Source organism: Silene latifolia, chromosome Y (genome assembly GCF_048544455.1).
Source record: "Silene latifolia isolate original U9 population chromosome Y, ASM4854445v1, whole genome shotgun sequence".
Classification (NCBI taxonomy): Eukaryota; Viridiplantae; Streptophyta; class Magnoliopsida; order Caryophyllales; family Caryophyllaceae; genus Silene; species Silene latifolia.
Genome location: NC_133538.1, coordinates 86644905 through 86664124, shown reverse-complemented (window position 1 = coordinate 86664124; position 19220 = coordinate 86644905). Strand labels below are relative to the sequence as shown.

The window sequence follows — 19220 nt, the reverse complement described above, 5'->3', positions numbered from 1 at the left end:
ACTCTTTCCTGATCCCGACTTCTTAAACTTCGACACCCACTCGCTAGGTCTCCGCCCGAGCTTTGCCCTTAGCCTTGCCCTTGTTTGACACAACGAGAACATCCTGTTTCAGGCTCCCACTAAACTTCATGTCCTTCTCGGTCTGTACGAGAAGGGAGTGTAGTGCATGGGGACTTTTCTTCAAATCATTCATATAGTAATTGGCTCTAAAGAGCGCAAAACTATCGTGGAGTGAATGAAGCATGCGGTCAATCACGATGTTCTCGCTGATCTTACAATCAAGTGCCTCCAGTTTCTCGACATTCTCAATCATGCTGAGAATGTGTGGGCTAACCGGTTGGCCCTTCTGGAGTTTCGCCTCAAAGAAGCGACAGGTATGGTCATAGGTCACGATTCTTGGTGCTTTCGAGAATTCCTTAGTGAGCGTGGTGAAAATGTTGTTTGCACCTTGGGCTATGAAGCGTTTCTGCAAATTGGATTCCATTGCAAAAATGAGTACGTTCTTTATCGCACCCGCTTCCATGACGAAATCGCTGTACGTGGCGATCTCGTTAGCTCCAGCCGTGGGGCCTGGGTTTGGCGGGATGGGCTCTATCGATATTTGAGCTTCCGTCAGCAATGGCAAGCATTCCGTAATGCCGCCTCCCAGTCCGCGAAGTTTGATCCATCATTCTTGATCGAGTAGACCGATTCATCCGATTCATGAAGATCCGGCCAGGACTCACGGTCCAATGTGGCACTTGGCATTGGGTCGTCCGTACGGCCAGCCATTTTTTTATTAGCAGTTTAAATGATCGTGATCTACACTGAAAAAGAAAGGAAAAACAAAATGAAATAAGCAACTCATCGAGGTGATTTAAGTCTATTTAAAATTCATTTTAACGTGTAGACTCATTGCACTTGTATAATCGATCTACCTCAAGAATTATACAAATGATCCCAAGACTCAATTTCCGTAAATTGATAAGCCAACTGTTTGGCTAGTTCTACCGTTAGAACTCTCGGTCGATAGATTTCCGTAAATCCTATCTTTAGTCCACCATAATCACAGGATCGTACGAGTGACCATAGTGTTGAGATAAAATAGGTCAATCAGTTCCAACTTACCCGACGTAGAAGGGGTCATATTATGCCTACCGACGAAGAAGGGATTCATTGGAGTTTGACCTATAAAGACTATTCTCAATTTTTGGTTATACGAGGAAGATCCCATCAACTTAGTTTTAATTCATTTTAAGTGAACGAAAATCTAGCATTACGTGAATGAATTAACTCAGGTGATGGCTTATTAAGACCGTGTGACATCTGTATGTCATAGAAAACTAACGCGTAACCTCTATATGAGTCAGTTTTCATGCAAATATTAGGTGGTTTGGTTTTAGGCGGAATATGATGCAAACTATCGTTACGATGAAAAACATAAAAAAATGCAAAACGTAAATAAAAGTCCTAGTGTGGCCTATCCTAGCAGAATTAACATAATACAACTTTGGAATCCACCGTTGGACCCGAGAAGCTTGTCTTAATGTTTCATCTTTGTTCATGCAGCAGGAGTGAGCATCCGATCTCCATCTTTGGTCTCGTCAAAATTACAATTCAAAAATTACAAAATATAAACCTATTTACATTCTAAATTAAAACTGTAATTACAAGGAAAAAACCAAAACGGAGATGCGAGATCTCAAAATACAACCAAGACCGTGTTCCATCATTACGGTAACACGTTCTACTAAGGCCACACTAAGTTACAACCGTTTGTAAAATTAAATACGTAATAAAAACATTCATGGCATTCAAAAGTAACGATAAATAAAAAATGCATCAACTAAAACAAAATTTATTCGTGACATAATTCCGTAATTATGTTAAATTTATCCAAACCACCTTTTAACGATTAAAATTATGTGACAAAACCGCTTTTATCAACTTAATTTTAAACCATTACAATCCGTTACTGTAAACCGCTTTAAAATAACTAAATGGTAGTGTGTGAACCGTTTCACAATCAAGCGAGTGTACAAAATCCGTATAATGTACATTTTATGGCCAAAAGGAAAAATAAAACATGGAAAAATAATTTTTCAAATACGCAAAACACTTTACCTCTCGATCGAAAAATAAAACCCTCGTGCAATCGATTTGACAAAACAAAACCAATTGCAATTTTGACCTAATTCGTATTAAATTAAATCTACAATTGACAAAACCTTAACATATTGCTATAAAGACCGTTTATAAAACAATATGCAAAAACAAATCGAAAACAAACCAATCGATCGAGACACTACAAAGTCCTCGATCGATCGATCGATCGGCCGATTGTTTACAATAATAGTGAGAAGATCGACCTCGATCGATCGATTAGTTCGGCCGATGTTTACAATAAAGACAGAAAATCGACGTGAACAACATATCACGGCTTTCAAGGCAAAATTATCGATTCAAAACGTTTTATGAAAATCACGATGAAAAATTTATGTGGCCTCGCTCTGATACCACTTGTAGGGAAATATCCGTATAAAACCCCTTAAAATTAAGGAATATAACGTAATTTATCATGTGATTAATGGTCGTAAACGAAAAACAAGAGAAACGATAAAAGAATAAGAATCAACCTCGGGTCCTGTGCAAAACGGCCTAAGAACAGAAATCAACGCAAATTTCCTCCTAATCGTTGCACCCAAGATCGTCTGAGACTATGCCCCTTGTGCTAGAAATTGCTCTCTGATTGCCTTGCAATATTGAGAGAGCTTTTGTGAGGTTTTGATGTGAGATCTAGAATTTTAGAGAAAAAGGCTCCAAAACCCTAATTTTTCTTCAAATGAGAATGATTAGGTCAAAAGGAGAGAAGGACTCTCCTTTTGTTCTATTCGGTCGACCGAATGCTAAGGGAGGAGTGGGCTTTCCACTTTCTCCTTATTTAACTCGTGGTCCGACTCGTTTTGCTAAATGTGTATGACGGGTTTTAATCATAAATCGTTATCCGTTATCGGATATTAAAATATCGACTAATAACATGAATCAGTCGACATGTTAATACTTGTCCGACAATGACAATATTGTATAATTAATTAATTCAATATACATTAATTAAATATAACCGTTTATATTCAATTTATGAATTAACCGCTTAATTCACCTTAGCCAGTATTATTTAATCCGTATTAAATAATTATCTCAACATCGCGTTTGACTAATTATTAGTCAATAACTCCGACTAACCGCTTAGTCATATTAGGCATCAATATGACTGTAATTTCATACCGTCACATATCTCAAACGTATCCTATAGGTGTGACTTTTAGGGACCAGTTGATCACCGCCATCTGTATGACAATAACGTCAAACTTATCTAGCAAGCCAACCGTTATTGATAAACGTGGACCAACTGATAATAATACAAAAGTATACCCTTTAATCCTTTTAGAGATTTATATGTCATTGCACTAACTGTGGAGGACACCAGCCCCAACAAGCTCCCACTTGTCCGTACAAGTGTACGTGCAATAACGTTATCCGCACTAACTGGAGGACACCGACTCCAACAAGATCATGTATTCGTATTTTGGTTTTGGTTTTGGTTTGTAACCTTTCGCTAAAGTATTACTATTAAATGTTGTTTCGTTATTGTCTATTTGATTATCATTGCCTCGGGTAACCGAGATGGTAGCATTCTTATACCTGAGTGGTCCTGGTAAGGCACTTGGAGTATGGGGGTGTTACAGAATTCGTTATGGGTAATTAATTAGTAATTATCATGGGTAATAGGGGTAATTAAAGGGTAATGATAAGGGGTTTTGTAGTATAAACTAGTATAGGATGCATTGTGATAGTTATTATGTGATTTATATAGGATGAGACGGTTCCTTGAGACGGTTGCAGTCTGGATTCGAGTAGCTTGAGGAGATTGCTAAAAGGTAGGTTAATCCTACTCGGTTTCAATAATGTGACGTTGTTTATGTTGATGTTATAGATAGTCTTACATAATTAAGGTATTTGCATTATAACATATTTAGCAGTAATTACATCATTAAGAGGATGATTATGATATGTTGGGTGTGGTTCATGTATTGGTTATTATCATATATGTTGGAGGAATCGTTGTTGTTGTCGCTTTGGAGACGTAAGACAGTTGGGAGACCGTCTTACGCTTAAGTCGCCTCTTGGAGCTTCCCACTCTAAGAGGGATATGCACATTAATGGCTTGAGTTACGGAGGGACTCGTGTGGTTGAGACACGACGTCTGGCAGGGCATCCGATTGACTTCCGGACCCGGTACGTCTGGGCGTGTCGTGATACCTGTTTTAGCTATCGGTATGTCTGGGCGTGTCCCGGTACCAGTGTGGTTGTTGGTATGTCTGAGCGTGTCCCGGTACCGTGGTGGTAGTTGTTTGATAGTGGTTCATTCAAACTAGTAGTTATGTTGCATGTTCACACACTTGAGTCGTGTCACACTTCGTTTGTTTATTCAAACTGACGTTTGTAATGTCTGTGTAATTGTCACCTATTTCCGGTGTGGCCTGTGTCGATCCATATGTTATTTCCGATCAAATGGAGAGTAGTTTAAATACAGGTTGTTCGGATAGCACACGAGAGATAGGACGAGCTTGATGAGTCACGAGACGAGTATAGTTGGTTAGATGAGTATAGTGGTCATGAGTTGTATTTATTCATTAGTTAATGGCTTGTAATCACTAAACTTGTCATTTATAATAAATGTTTATTTATTGTATCTGCGATTTACCGCCTCGGGAAACCGAGAAGGTAACATCTCCCAATTACCTTGGTCGGGTAAGAAGGGGGTGTTACAGGTTAACGAAGGAGGTGTTACAGGTTAACGAAGAAACTTTGCCACCCAAAAAACGTCCCCGATCCTGAGATGGTTATATGAGTAAGTATTTCAATGAAAGGCTTATTTTTTCCCCAAAAAAAAAAAATCTTGTTGTTGATGAGTTTTATGCTCGGAAATTGTTGACATTTAGCCGACATAACTTTTCTACAGTTTATAGTAGTTTGTAAATTCGATTGTTAATTAGCAAGTTCTTCTTTGAGTTTGAAGCTCTTATTGTCATTGTGAAAATTTTCTATTATGTAATTAACTTATTTAATTGCCATTAAGTAACATGTTACCTACTTAGCATGTAAATAAAATCTAACCTTCATAAAACAATGGCAATATGCATACAAAAAAATGTCACTTGATGTATTTTGTGTGTTGGAATCGATGTAATAACCGATCCAAATCTCATTTCTACCATTATGCATACAGGAAAATATGGTAGTCAATAATCTGGATGTAGATAGGGAACTCTTCCATGCAGATTATGTCAAAGCAAAAACAGATAATGCTCTCGGTTGGTTTAGTCAACATAAAGAAGTCGAGTTCAATGGCAGCTGCAACCAATCCCAATATGATGTTTTAACTGATCCAAATCTCAGTTCAAAAATCTTCCACCTTCTTAATAGCTGTTCGATAAGGCAAACATGGCCATGGTATGTAATTCTTGGGCTCAGCTGTTTCGCTTTTATCCGAATTCACCTCGTGTTCTGTTGGCGTACCTCCAAACTTTACGCGGCAGTGATGTCAATGGCGTGAGGATAATGCGTAGGAATGGTAGACTAATTTCCCAAAGATGCAAGTGCTTTATGACAGATAATGAGGCAGGCAGATTTATCATGCATGTTCACCAACGAAAAAATGTATTGCAGTGCGCCCATCTTAATCCACTCAATGATATTCAAACAAACAAGTAAATGAGATGTTGCGGGATATGCCAACCTTGACACATCAAGCAGCGAAAGAAATTGCAGCACCCTTACTAGTTCGTTGAAATTTCTATTTAGTTGAAACTGTTTATTTGATCTAGGTATGCTAGTTTGTACAACATATAAATGATGTTGTTGTATGCTGCTGCTGTGGTTATTTGTTGTTGCTGCTGCTGTAAATTATTGATGCAGGTTTTGGAAAGAAATGCAATAAAATTGTATTTTTTTTTTCAAAAAAATAACAATAACAACAACGGTTAATATTAACAAAACCGTTGTTATTACTTTCCCTCCAATAAACTATTAAACGTGCGCATTACTATCAACAACGAGTTTATTACATAAAACCGTTGTTATTACCTTCCCACTCACTCTTTTCACAACGGGTAGTTTGTAACTAAAATACTTACAACAACGGTTTTATGTCATTAAACCATTTTTATTACTTTCCCACCAAAATATTATTCAATACAATGACTTCTTTTAATAACGGTTATAAACCGTTGTTAAAACTTTTGACAACGGTTTTTATTAGAAAACGTAACCGTTGTGAAAACTTTTAACAACGGCCCGAACAACAACTCCCGCTTTTTTCTATAACAATGGTTATTAACCGTTGTTATACCCTGTATCTGTAGTAGTGTTCATAAAATTAGAAAAGGACTAATGAGAAAATAGAGGTAGGGGAGCGTTAAACAAAATTAGGGAAGTGTCTGATTTGTAGGGTTTGTTAAGAGTTATGTTTAATGTGGGATTCTAAAGAGTTAGGCGGGAAAAAAAATGTTTAAGGGTTTCTGTTTTATTATATTGTATAGATTTAACCTTGCCTCGAGGCTCCATGATTTCATCAATTATGCCTGTTAGTTATTCTGTTTATTATTGTTGTTTCTCTAATTATCTACCACTTGATTTTGTTTTGTAGGTATAATACTAGCTCTATTTACTTTAAGGTACGGATACTACACCTTATTACTATTACTGCAATAGTGCGTACGTACATAGGAAGTGCTTTTATTATTATTATTATTATTATTATTATTATTATTATTATTATTATTATTATTATTATTATTATTTATTTTATTTTTTTAATATACCAGAGCTTTTTATTGAGATCAAATCAAATTTTAGAAGAAATTGGTGGGCAACCGAGATATAATCTGGGCGCCCACTCCCTTAGCAATAGTAAAGTTAAGTCTAGTAAAAATAAAAGTAGCAGCGCGAGCCCCAACATCCTGAGAAACAGAAAATTTCCGAATCTGCCTGAGCAAGGCAACAACATCAGTCCCCAACTCCCCCAACGAAGAGAAAGAAAAAGATAAGAACCCATAGCCAACTGCCTCACACAAACTCTGATACTTGGCACACTTGCGCTGAAATGCATCAACCACCATGCGTCCGGGTATAAAGTCAGACATTCCGGATTGAGTCAAAGGAGATGATCTAGTCAAATCCACGCACACATCTCGTCCCCTGTCCCAAGAATAAAGCAAAAGATCCGCCAGACGCAAGGGCTTATCATGGCCATCGATCAAACTAATATCGACCTCTTTACCAACAGAGATCCCAGAGCGAAAGCAGATGACAGAAAGGGTGTCGCGAACAAGGTTATGCTGATGCTTGATACTAACAGTACCAGCACACGACACAACATGATCTTCGTAGATATCCCCATCAAAAACCCGCGAACAAGCAGAACAAGGTCCAAGCACAGTAAACAAAGGAATACCCAGTTGATAGCTAAGCACACACCGATAAGTCCTCCCATTCATAGTCTGCACTAACCCAAAAATAGGGACCGCACGAAGCCAATCATAAGTGTGGGAACCATGCTAAGACTTCCACAAAGCTACCTTACGAGGAGTCAAAGAGAACTCAAATTCTGCAGTAACAACAACCTACGTGAAATATATGTCTGCCAATTTCTTCATAAGTTTTGGGGCAGCGATCTCACTCGGGTTACTCAAAAGGTCAGAACCTGTAGTCTCATTAAACAGTCTCACGACACTATCAAAGGTAGGCCCAGGTGCCAGAATACTAGAAGGGCAGAGGAGCTTAGCCTGCAACCTAGCAGACTGCAAACGGGAGGCAAGGAAGGTATAATGAAGAACATCCCCAGCAGCATAGACACTAAGCCCCCTAAAATGAAAGGGGAAGGTAGCAAGGCGCCACTGCCAGTCTCTAAAACCAGGCCCGGACGCACTGACAATGCGTTCCAAGCTAGAACGGAGTGCCACATCAAAGGGAAGCTGAGCCGACTGGAAAATCTGAGGAGAGCAAGTACGTAAAGCAAAATAGAGTTTCAAAATACCAGTGCAAGCACGGAGTAAAAGCAGCTCCGAATGTGGCTCATCAATCTGGGCAACAGAATCCATAAGCTCTATGGTCCTGGTCACACGTTTCAACACAAGCTCGCTGCTGAAAAGAGGGCACACACCAACAGGACCACCAAGAACTTTGACACCATGCAACAGCCTAGAAATATCGGGGGGAAAGTACCAGGAAGCCGACTCCTATGATCTTTCGTAGGCCAAAAAACCTCGCTTTTACCTACATTAAGATGAAGACCCAAGCGAGGCCCATCCTCCACGATCGACTCCAAAACCTTCCCCACTACCAAGTTATCGCCATCAATAGTGTCATCGTCCAAGTATCACGCATGTAGACACAAGTCAAAAGAGTCCCGGATCTTAGACATCAATGGGTGTAACACCAAAGCGAAAAGCAAAGGACCCAAATGATCACCCCGCTGGACTCCCTGACAAGACCATAAGGAGTTTTCCCCATAAAACAACCTAGATGGACTCGAATAACAAAAATCCACCCACCGGGAGAGAACAGGGCATTGACGACGAACCTCACATAACATGACATCACGGTCAACCAAGTTGAAGGCATTCCGGAAATCAACCAACAACATGGAAAGCCCATCTTCGCCACCCGAGCCTCAATTAACCGTTTCAAGGCATGAAAAATAGCCTCTTCTCCACCGGAAACCCCAACCCCAAACTGAAGTCCCTCGAAATAACCACACAAATATGGTCCAATCATGACAGCTTTTACCTTAGAGAAAAGACGCCTCCAAACAGTTCCAACAGCAATATGACGAATGCCACCGCTTGGTTTAACAAGCGGGGTGAGCGGAGCACTAGCAATGTACTCACCCAGAACCTGCGGGCATCTGCCCCCAAGGAAAAGACTAACCACCCGAGTGATAGAGGTGATCAAATCATGGTGATTAATAATAATAATAATAATAATAATAATAATAATAATAATAATAATAATAATAATAATAATAATAATAATAATAATAATATTATTATTATTATTATTATTATTATTATTATTATTATTATTATTATTATTATTATTATTATTATTATTATTATTATTATTATTATTATTATTATTATTATTATTATTATTATTATTATTATTATTATTATTATTATTATGCGATTTCTCATAGTTTCAAATTTGCAATTACAGGTTGAAATTTAATGGATTCATGGTGTTCTCCGAATTGCGTTGTTTCCCTCGACATTTCTTTCCGTTAATTGATTCATAATGTATAAATTTATAATGATATACATATACAGTATAAATACTCTCTAATGCTCCATGAGTCTCTTTCCGTTCGTCATCGTTTTTGTTAGTTTGACTTGTACGTCATGTTGTACTAATTTCTAGGGGTTAGTAGAGGATACAAATAAGATTAGAAATAAGATTAGATTTTATTAGTTGTTAGATTTTATTGATTAAGTTTAGAATTCTAGTTATCTTTTAGTATAGGGAGTTTAGTTTATTAGTTTTAGTCAGATTAAGAATATTGAATAGGAAAAATTGTAACTTTTGCGTTGCAATTATGAAATCCGGATCGACGCAATTCGTTCAAAACCTCGTTCTTGTTTGATGCGTTTCTAACATTGACTCGATTGTTAGCAATAGGTCTTGCGAAGCAAGCATTATTATTATTATTATTATTATTATTATTATTATTATTATTATTATTATTATTATTATTATTATTATTATTATTATTATTATTATTATTATTATTATTATTATTATTATTATTATTATTATCTTTGTTGTTGTTGTTGTTGTTGTTGTTGTTGTTGTTGTTGTTGTTGTTGTTGTTGTTGTTGTTGTTGTTGTTATTATTATTATGATTATTGTTATTGTTATTATTATTATTATTATTATTATTATTATTATTATTATTATTATTATTATTATTATTATTATTATTATTATTATTATTATTATTATTATTATTATTATTATTATTATTATTATTATTATTATTGTTTTTGTTATTTTTGGTTTTATTATTATTATTATTTTTGTTATTATTATTATTATTATTATTATTATTATTATTATTAATATTATTAGTATTACTATTACTATTATTACTATTATTATTATTACTACTATAAATATTATTATTATTATAAATATAATAATAATAATAATAATAATAATAATTATTATTATTATTATTTAGAATTATTATTAATTATTATTATTTTCATTATTATTATTATTATTATTATTATTATTATTATTATTATTTTTGTTTTTGTTTTTATTATTATTTTTGTTATTATTATTATTTTTGTTATTATTATTATTATTATTATTATTATTATTATTATTATTATTATTATTATTATTATTGTCGTTATTGTCGTTATTATTATTATTATTATTATTATTATTATTATTATTATTATTATTATTATTATTATTATTATTATTATTATTATTATTATTTAGTATGCGATTTCTCATAGTTTCAAATTTGCAATTACAGGTTGAAATATAATGGATTCATAGTGTTCTCTGAATTGTGTTTTTTCCGTCGATATTTCTTTCTCCTAATGGATTCATAATGTATAAATTTATAATGATATACATATACAGTATAAATACTCTCTAATGTGTGATGAGTCTCTTTCTGTTCGTCATCGTTTTTGTTAGTTTGACTTGTACGTCATGTTGTATTAGTTTTTAGGAGTTAGTAGAGGCCGGACCCCTCTCAACGCCACGAAAATCAACCTGAATTCAAAGGGAGGCCAAGATGAGTGGTTGTGACTATTTTTATTGATATGGTCATATGGACTATAGTATATCTCTAGGAAAAGGTAGCAACCAGCAGGTAACTTGAATTGCGAATGTCCTATATGCAGTAGAAGATGAAGTAGTAGTGAAGCGAAGAAAGCAATATCGAAGACGAAGTGCAGAATGTTATGTGCCGATGAGAGGAGCTTACTCGAAGAATAGTAAGTGGCAAGTTGCTAGACTAAATTCTTCATTTAAATTAGTGGCAAATTGATAGACCAAAGACAACAATTCAATTGTACAAACTTCGCTTTTGTTAAATTTTGAGAACCTTATATTCTTACATGTAAAATTTGCCAATGTAAATTAGTTCAATCACTATACATCTATGGTTATTTGTGTAACACCCCCATCTATCAAAGTGCCTTGCCAAGGCTTACCTTATCAAATAGGAGTTCTACCATCTCGGTTGGTCAAGGCAGAGTATATCAAATAGACCATAAAAAAACATGTAATTAAAATGAATAAAAGTTTAGCCGATTACAAGGCAAAACCAAAACTCTAAAACTGAAAAGTGTATACAACCAAACTGTCACAAAAAAAAGTCTACTAGTGATTTGCGGAATCCATGACAAAAGCAAGATTCAGCGACATCCCATCCGTCTCGCGAGAGCTCAAGCAATCATAACCTGCTAGATATCTGCTCACCATCCCCCAATGGATCACCGCAGGTTTTGCAACAACAGAAAAGGGGCCAGTCATCTGCACAATAAACATGCTATAACAACAACAATAACCATCCAATCTCAATCCTGTAACAATAAAAACTCAGACCTCCAAGTATCATTATCTGAGCTGTAGCCCAGATCTGCCAGGTAACCCATCGCAACTGGTACCCACACCGTTAATGGGAGACCGCAGCCTGCCACCTAAGCCCCGCTCATCGCAACGTGCGATCCCAGATTATTAACGTGCATATACCCCTTGTGACGGGAGCCACAAGGGGCGAACATGAGGGTTAAGACCATCTCCCGACAATGGCTTCACGATCAATATCAACAATACCAATAACAACCAATCTCCACAGTAATGTTGTATAGGGAAACCGTACCTTATTCGCAATTCCGCAATCAATCACAACAACAAAGCTAGAACTGTTCCTCTAAAAAATCTCTACCTAACAATATAATCAAGCAATTACTAACTATAATTAATCATTAAATAATCAATCTCAAGAACCAACCCAATTAGGGTTTATAGCCAATTGACTTAACGTAATAAGGGTAGAAATCTAGGACTTACAAACTAGTAGGCACGCGAACTACGGAATCCGAAAACCGAAATGATATATCCTCGCTTGATAGTTGATTAGGGTGATTAAGGAGTGAATTAGGTTGTAAAAGTGATTATGAAATATTAACGACGACGGAAATGATAAATATATACTCCTTAATCATTCTAATCAAAACAGCGGAAAATAACCCGTCAGACCGGGTACTCGGTCGAGTACCTGAAGTACTCGTCTGAGTACGCACTACTCGACCGAGTTCCTCACAACTCGGCCGAGTGCACCCAAAACAGTAGTCTGTCTAAAAGCACTCGACGACCCACTCGGTCGAGTACAGCCTACTCGACCGAGTTTACAATGTCTAGAATTATGTGGTATTACAGTCTTCCCTCCTTTAAGACGAACTTCATCCCCGAAGTTCACACCATACCTGATACAACCAAGCATAACCCAACCTACTAACCATACAACTCGAAAAGAACACCCGACTCAAAAGACACTAACCATGTACTTAACCATAACCAAACTATGATCACACAACCATACCGACCTCAAACTACCCAAAACACATGCGATTATCTCCTACTCCGCTTAAAAGACAAAGGTTATGACCCCGTGACCAAACATACCTGATAAAAAAGATGTGGACAACACTCCCTTATTGCCTCTTCCGACTCCCATGTAGCTTCTTCAACATTGTGATTAGACCATAGCACCTTAAGCAAGACGATTTCACCCTTCCTTGTCTTCCGCACCTTATGATCCAATATCTCCTTTGGCACCTCCGTATAAGTGAGAGCTTCATCCAGCTCAATATTCTCCACCTTAAACACATGAGATGGATCACTCACATACTTTCGAAGTTGTGACACGTGGAATACATTATGCACCCGATTAAGAGATGGTGGCAAAGCTAGATGATAAGCTACTTTACCTACCCGATTCAAAATCTCATATGGACCTATAACTTTCTGACTCAACTTCTCTCTCTTGCCAAACCTCATAACACCGCGTATAGGTGACACTTTCAAAAGGACCTTGTCACCCACCTCAAACTCGATATCCCTGCTATGCAAATCCGCATAACTCTTTTGCCGATCTTGAGCTGCTTTCATCTTTTGTCGAATCAAGTGTACTTGTTCACCATATCTTGTACCATTTGTAGTCCTAAAACCACAGCTTTAGCGCTATCATTCCAACAAACTGAGCTCCTACACTTCCTTCCATACAATACCTCAAATGGTGCCATCCCAATACTCGTGTGATAGTTGTTGTTGTATGAAAACTCAATCAAATCAAGTCTATCCTCCAAACTCCCACTAAACTCCATCGCGCAAGCTCGCAATATGTCTTCTAAGGTCTTAATGGTTCTTTCTGTTTGACCATCTGTCGCAGGATGGAACGCCGTACTTATCTTTAAGGTGGTCCCCATCAATTCCTACAACTTTTGCCAAAACCGTAATATAAATCTCGCATCTCTATCTGACATAATATCCTTTGGTACCCCGTGTAATCGTACCACATGCTTCCTATATCCAAGAGCCAGTTGAATCTTTCATTGGAATAAAATGAGTTGACTTTGTCAGACGATCGACAATTACCCAAATCATATTATTACCATGTTGAGTTCTTGGTAACCCCACAATGAAATCCATAGAAATCGATTCCCATTTCCATTCAGGCACCTCAAGTCACTGAATCTTACCTTGTGGTCTCCGTTGTTCCCCTTTAACCCTTTGGTAAGTCAATTACCGAGCCACAAACTCCACTATCTCTTTCTTCATACCGGGCCACCAGAACGTCTTCAAGTCCTTATAGAGCTTATAACCCTCCGGATGTACTAAATAAGGAGTGCAATGAGCCTTTGTCATAATCAATTTCTTCAACTCAACATCGTTAGGCACACACCACCTCTCATCGAATCGGACACTCCCATTTGCATGGACAGAAAATCTCGAAGCCGTACCCTTCTCCACCCCTGTCTTCCACTCCTGAATCTTGGGATCGAGTACCTGTTTCTTTTTGATGTCATCATAAAGTTCGGGCTCGATAGTCAAATCACCAATGGCATCTCCCTTGCGAATCATGTGTATCCCCATCTTAGTCATTTTATCCCTCAATTTCATCAGTGACACGGCAGTGCATAACGAATGCACACTCTTTCTACTCAAAGCATATGCAACCACATTAGCCTTCCCCTCATGATAGATGATCTCTATATCATAGTCCCCAATCAGCTCCATCCACCTTCTCTTACGCATGTTCAGCTCCTTTTGAGTGTAGATGTACTTCAAACTTTTATAATCTGAAAACACTTTAAAGGTTGCCCCGTATAAATAATGCCTCCAAATCTTTTGAGCAAATACAACGACACCCAACTCCAAATCATGAGTAGGACAGTTCTCTTCATACGGCTTCAACTGTCTTGAAGCATAGGCAATGACTTTTTCATTTTGCATCAAGACACATCCCAATCCATTCTTCGAAGCATTAGTATAAACCTCAAAGTTCTCACTTCCCTCAGGCAAAGTTAGAACGAGAGCTGTAGTCAAACGCTCCTTTAATGTTTGGAACGCCGTCTCATAACTCTCATTGTAACAACCACGGTAAAACAAGAATATAAATCAAGTTCAAGGTGGCGGAATGATGTGACCCATATTTGTGCACATTTAGTCCCCTAACTAGCCTAGTTCCTATGCTTTTTAATATGTATTAGGGTCGTTTATTGTCTTTAGCCTCCTTCTATGCATATTCTATGAGTTTTGGTGTCCTTTGTAGGAGAAGAGCATTAACCTTGCCTAAATGGAGTAAAGCGGAGCTAAATTGATGATATCCAACGACCAAGTATCAAAGGGGAGATTAATATCAAAGACCTAAGTCAATAAAGCGAAGAAAAAGGGTAATGATGAAGATCTCCACGACTCCTCAACGATCCCCACGGATCTTGAGGCAGTCAAAGAAGGAGAAGCCACGCTGAGTCACAATCCGAGCGGCTCAAGCTCAAGTCGGGCGACTCAGAGAGCAATCTGGGTGTCTCATTCCCAGTCCGGGCATCTCAGTGACCAATCCGAGCGGCCCGAGCATAGGACGAGCGTCTCTCCCTGCACAAGACGTGAGGCTCCTCTTGAGACTTGCAAGGCTCTAATCTTCTTTAAGGGGTCTAATCGTCATTTAAGCCCTTAGTTAACATAATCCTTGTACTACTATATATACCCCTCTTGTATTTAGAGGAGGGAAGGCTTCCTTAGTTTAGATTAAACCCTCTTAGTAGAGGCAAAACTCTCATTAGGAGTAGATTAGAATAGATTAATCTTAATCTTTCCACAAATTACACATTAATCTTTCCTAAATTATTGTTCAAGATTTATTATTGGGTAATTGAAGATTATTGGGCTATTATTGGAAAATTGACAACTCTTCATCAATCAATCAAGTTCTCTTCTATTATTCTTTGCTTTTCATTTGTTCATCTTAATATTGGTATAATCTCTTTACTCTTTACTCTTTATTGCTTATATCTTAACCCTTTCACCATGTTTAACCTTGTTAATATGATTGACACCCTTATTAGCATGTTTACCATGACCATGAATGAGTAGTCTTCTAGCTAGGGTTAATGGGGGATTATGGGGAACTATAACATGGGGGTAGATCCATACTTAATCTAATGCATTATCATAAGATTGCTTGCTTGTTGTAGTGTTAACCTATGCACATGTTATGCTTGATAAAATGCTTGACTATGAAACCTTGCATTTATACATCTCTTATCTATTTAACAAGACTTGTAAGATATAAATTAACTCGAGTCTTTTTAGACCATGCATAGAAGTGAATAGGAAGAAAGTAAGTCAACTTGTAGGTGTTGTACAGTCTTAATCGACTCGGCTCTGGGACCCAAATCTTCCTAGGAATTGTAAGATATAAACTAACTCGTTTCCACTACAACATTAATTGCTTGCAACTATGTAAACATGTTTGTGTGATCACCACCATGATTCCCCTATGATTCTATGATCCCTAGTATTGTTAATCAATTGTTTACATTTTTTAATTTATTGTCTGTTTTACTTTATTGCTTTCATTAGTTTAGACTCACCAACTCCAAACCAAACCAATTGTGACACTATCATAAATTGAGATAGATAGACTTAGAACCCAAAGCACACCGTCCCGTGGATCGACCTCGACTTAACCACTAACTAGTTGTTTGTTGAGATTATAAATGTGTTTGAGAGCATGTGACGACAACTTTCATAATGGAAACACCCTGACACCGCGGTAGCTACTAAAGAAAAACTGAGTACTCAAATGGAAATACAAGGTATACGGGGAATAAATACCCCTATAACTGAAATGAAATAAAAGTCTAAAACAAGAGTCTAGTAAAACTAATAGAGTGCGCTAACAAAAGCGCTCGCTAGCTCACTCGATGAAACCCCAGACAAAATAAGCAACCATCATCCACCTGTCAGTCATAAGAATGACAGCCACAGTCAGTGGGGAGTAACTCGGACGTCCTCCCAACCATATTACATCACGATAAAGCAACCAAGTAATTAAGACAGATCAATAATATACAAATGGCATACTAATTAACTTGCCACACAATTAAAATCATAAGCTCATTATAAATTATTAACAGTTTAAACTAAGTAAACCAAGTGACCCAATTAACAATCGTAAACTTATTAAACAAACATATTAAATCAGTTACCACTCAGTAAGGCGAAACGTCAAGGCAACCCATCACTGTTACCCTATCCCTATGGTAGGACTACGCTAAATATACGGTTCTAGTCTAAGTATGGCCACACTCTCGGGATAAACACCCCAATTCGACAATCACCAAGCCTATAAACATTCGGGCCGATGATCCCATAGACTCCATATTAGCCTATAAACAACCGGGCTAATAGGATGACTCCGACGTGCCTTGACTGCCTATATACACAGCTGCTAGGATACAAGATGATTCTTTCTATTTGAGTTGGCTAACCAATTAATATAAACAAGAATGATAAAGTTACGAATGTTATTTAAATATGCCAACAAAATGCAGGCTAATCATTAACAGAACCCCACTTTTCTTATATTGACATTATAATATACTACGTATAATCTTCATACGAATAATGATCTTCATAAGGGAAATTACTTTGGACAAACAATTAAGAGAGTGTAAGAGTCTGAAATGTACTCACAATGATCCATGTTACCATATAGTATAGACAGGTGTATTTACTTATTATTCTGGCCAAATAAAACAAGCTAACCACTAGACCAAGGATTTACGTAAACATGTTGTCAGTATGAATAACATTCCTTAATCCCACAGAACAAGAATAGCTCCATCATGTTACTATGTTAATCAATTAAACCACTATTATGTATTAACTATCATCACAAATTCTCATTTGGGACGGCGATATCCGTCACAAGCTTGTGACGGGTCAAATAAACCCACTTGGGTAGATAAAGATAAGCCACTTGTGATTCCCTAAACACTCTTGCTTTTGTCTTATCTTGCCAAGTGAGTGATACTTAACCCGTCATAAGCTTGTGACGGATATACCCGTCACAAGGGAGACATATTGAACTATCATATAGAAAAAAATGGGTTAGTTTAAAAAATAAAAAAAAACGACCAATGTCACCATCATAATCACACGTAAAATAGGAGAGCCTGATACAAGATCCGTAAAATAGGAGAGCCTGATACAAGATCTGACTTCGGATAAATTCTCGCACTGACCAAGAGAATCGTACCAACTTTAGTACACAATAAACAAACACACAAGCAACCACGCCTCTGACCATCAGCACTCCTAATTTCCCACACAAACGAAACTGCATAGGCAATCCCAACAATAATACGACGAGTCACCAGAAGCTTCACAGCATAGTAGTACACAAACATTCGAAACATAATTGCATAAATCATTTGAACAATTATCAACCAATCTAGCATACAAGACCACAAAACCGCGACGTAATACCAAGGACAGTCGTCTACGTTACCTTTTGGCGCTTAATCTTCACTGGAATCATCAACAACTTAAGAGTTGGCGTTCGGGTCGTCCGAGTTTGAACCTATGTCGAAATCGGAACGAAAAAGGTGTTAAGCATACACGTTTTAAAGCTATAGGGAAACATATAATATGAGGCGAAGTGAAACGAAAATGATACGATATTGAAGCTTACCGTGAGTAGAAGAGAATGACGCAAGAATTACTGAAAACCGTTAAGAAATAAGAGAGAACGGAATTGCCGAAAAAGAGTGTTTGAAATGGACAAAATGAAGATGAATGTGGAGTTTGTTGCACGAGGGATTCCAAATATTGTAGGTCCCTTATTTAATACGTTTTCAAAACTGAAAACGTGGGATAAGAGGCTAAAATCGAGGGATGTGGATATGAGTAGGTAATAATTAAATATTACACTTTATAAAATAATCTAGAATTATAAATAATACCAATAGTTTATAAAATTAGCGTACTATCATATTAAATAAACTAGTTTTCAACTCGTGCAAAATTACACGGGTGTATTTTTATGAACATTAACGTAAATAATTAACATTTAAAAAATATTAACCAAAATACTATTTCTCTTATAATGATAATAGGTTAAATCAGTGTTAAAACATGGTATAAAGTATATTAAATGCAATATATATAAAACAATATGCATGTCATATAGAAAAATTATATTTGACTGAGTATATTTATGAGATAATAACTTATCTTGTTTTTTAAAAAAAGGTAAATTCTACTATGTTGTTCTTTATGTTCTTACTCCATTTACGGTTAATTTAAACTTAAATTTAGTATTTAGTATTTTTGTAACAATATTGATTGTATCCGTTGGTATATTATTTTCGTACTTTATTTTAATTATTATTATAATTTATTATTGTAGTAAAAATTTGGATTGAATTTTTAACAGTTGATACAATATATTGTAATTTATTAGTAAAAAAATTTGAGCTGAATTATTTAGTTTTAAATTATTTATTATTCGTTATTATTCATTAATATTTACGTTTAGAAAATATAAACGTAAACATTTACGTCTAAAACTTAAACATAGAGGT

The 19220-nt window shown here is 36.5% G+C and overlaps 1 long non-coding RNA gene across 1 annotated transcript; it reads right to left on the bottom strand.

Moving 5' to 3' along the window:
- Positions 1 to 16359: 16359 nt before the first annotated feature.
- Positions 16360 to 18434, bottom strand: LOC141633565 (uncharacterized). The gene is made up of 3 exons (XR_012538369.1): positions 18329 to 18434; positions 18146 to 18217; positions 16360 to 16592 (listed from the first exon to the last, which is right to left on the bottom strand). It is a non-coding gene; the product is annotated as an uncharacterized LOC141633565 (long non-coding RNA).
- Positions 18435 to 19220: the final 786 nt, after the last annotated feature.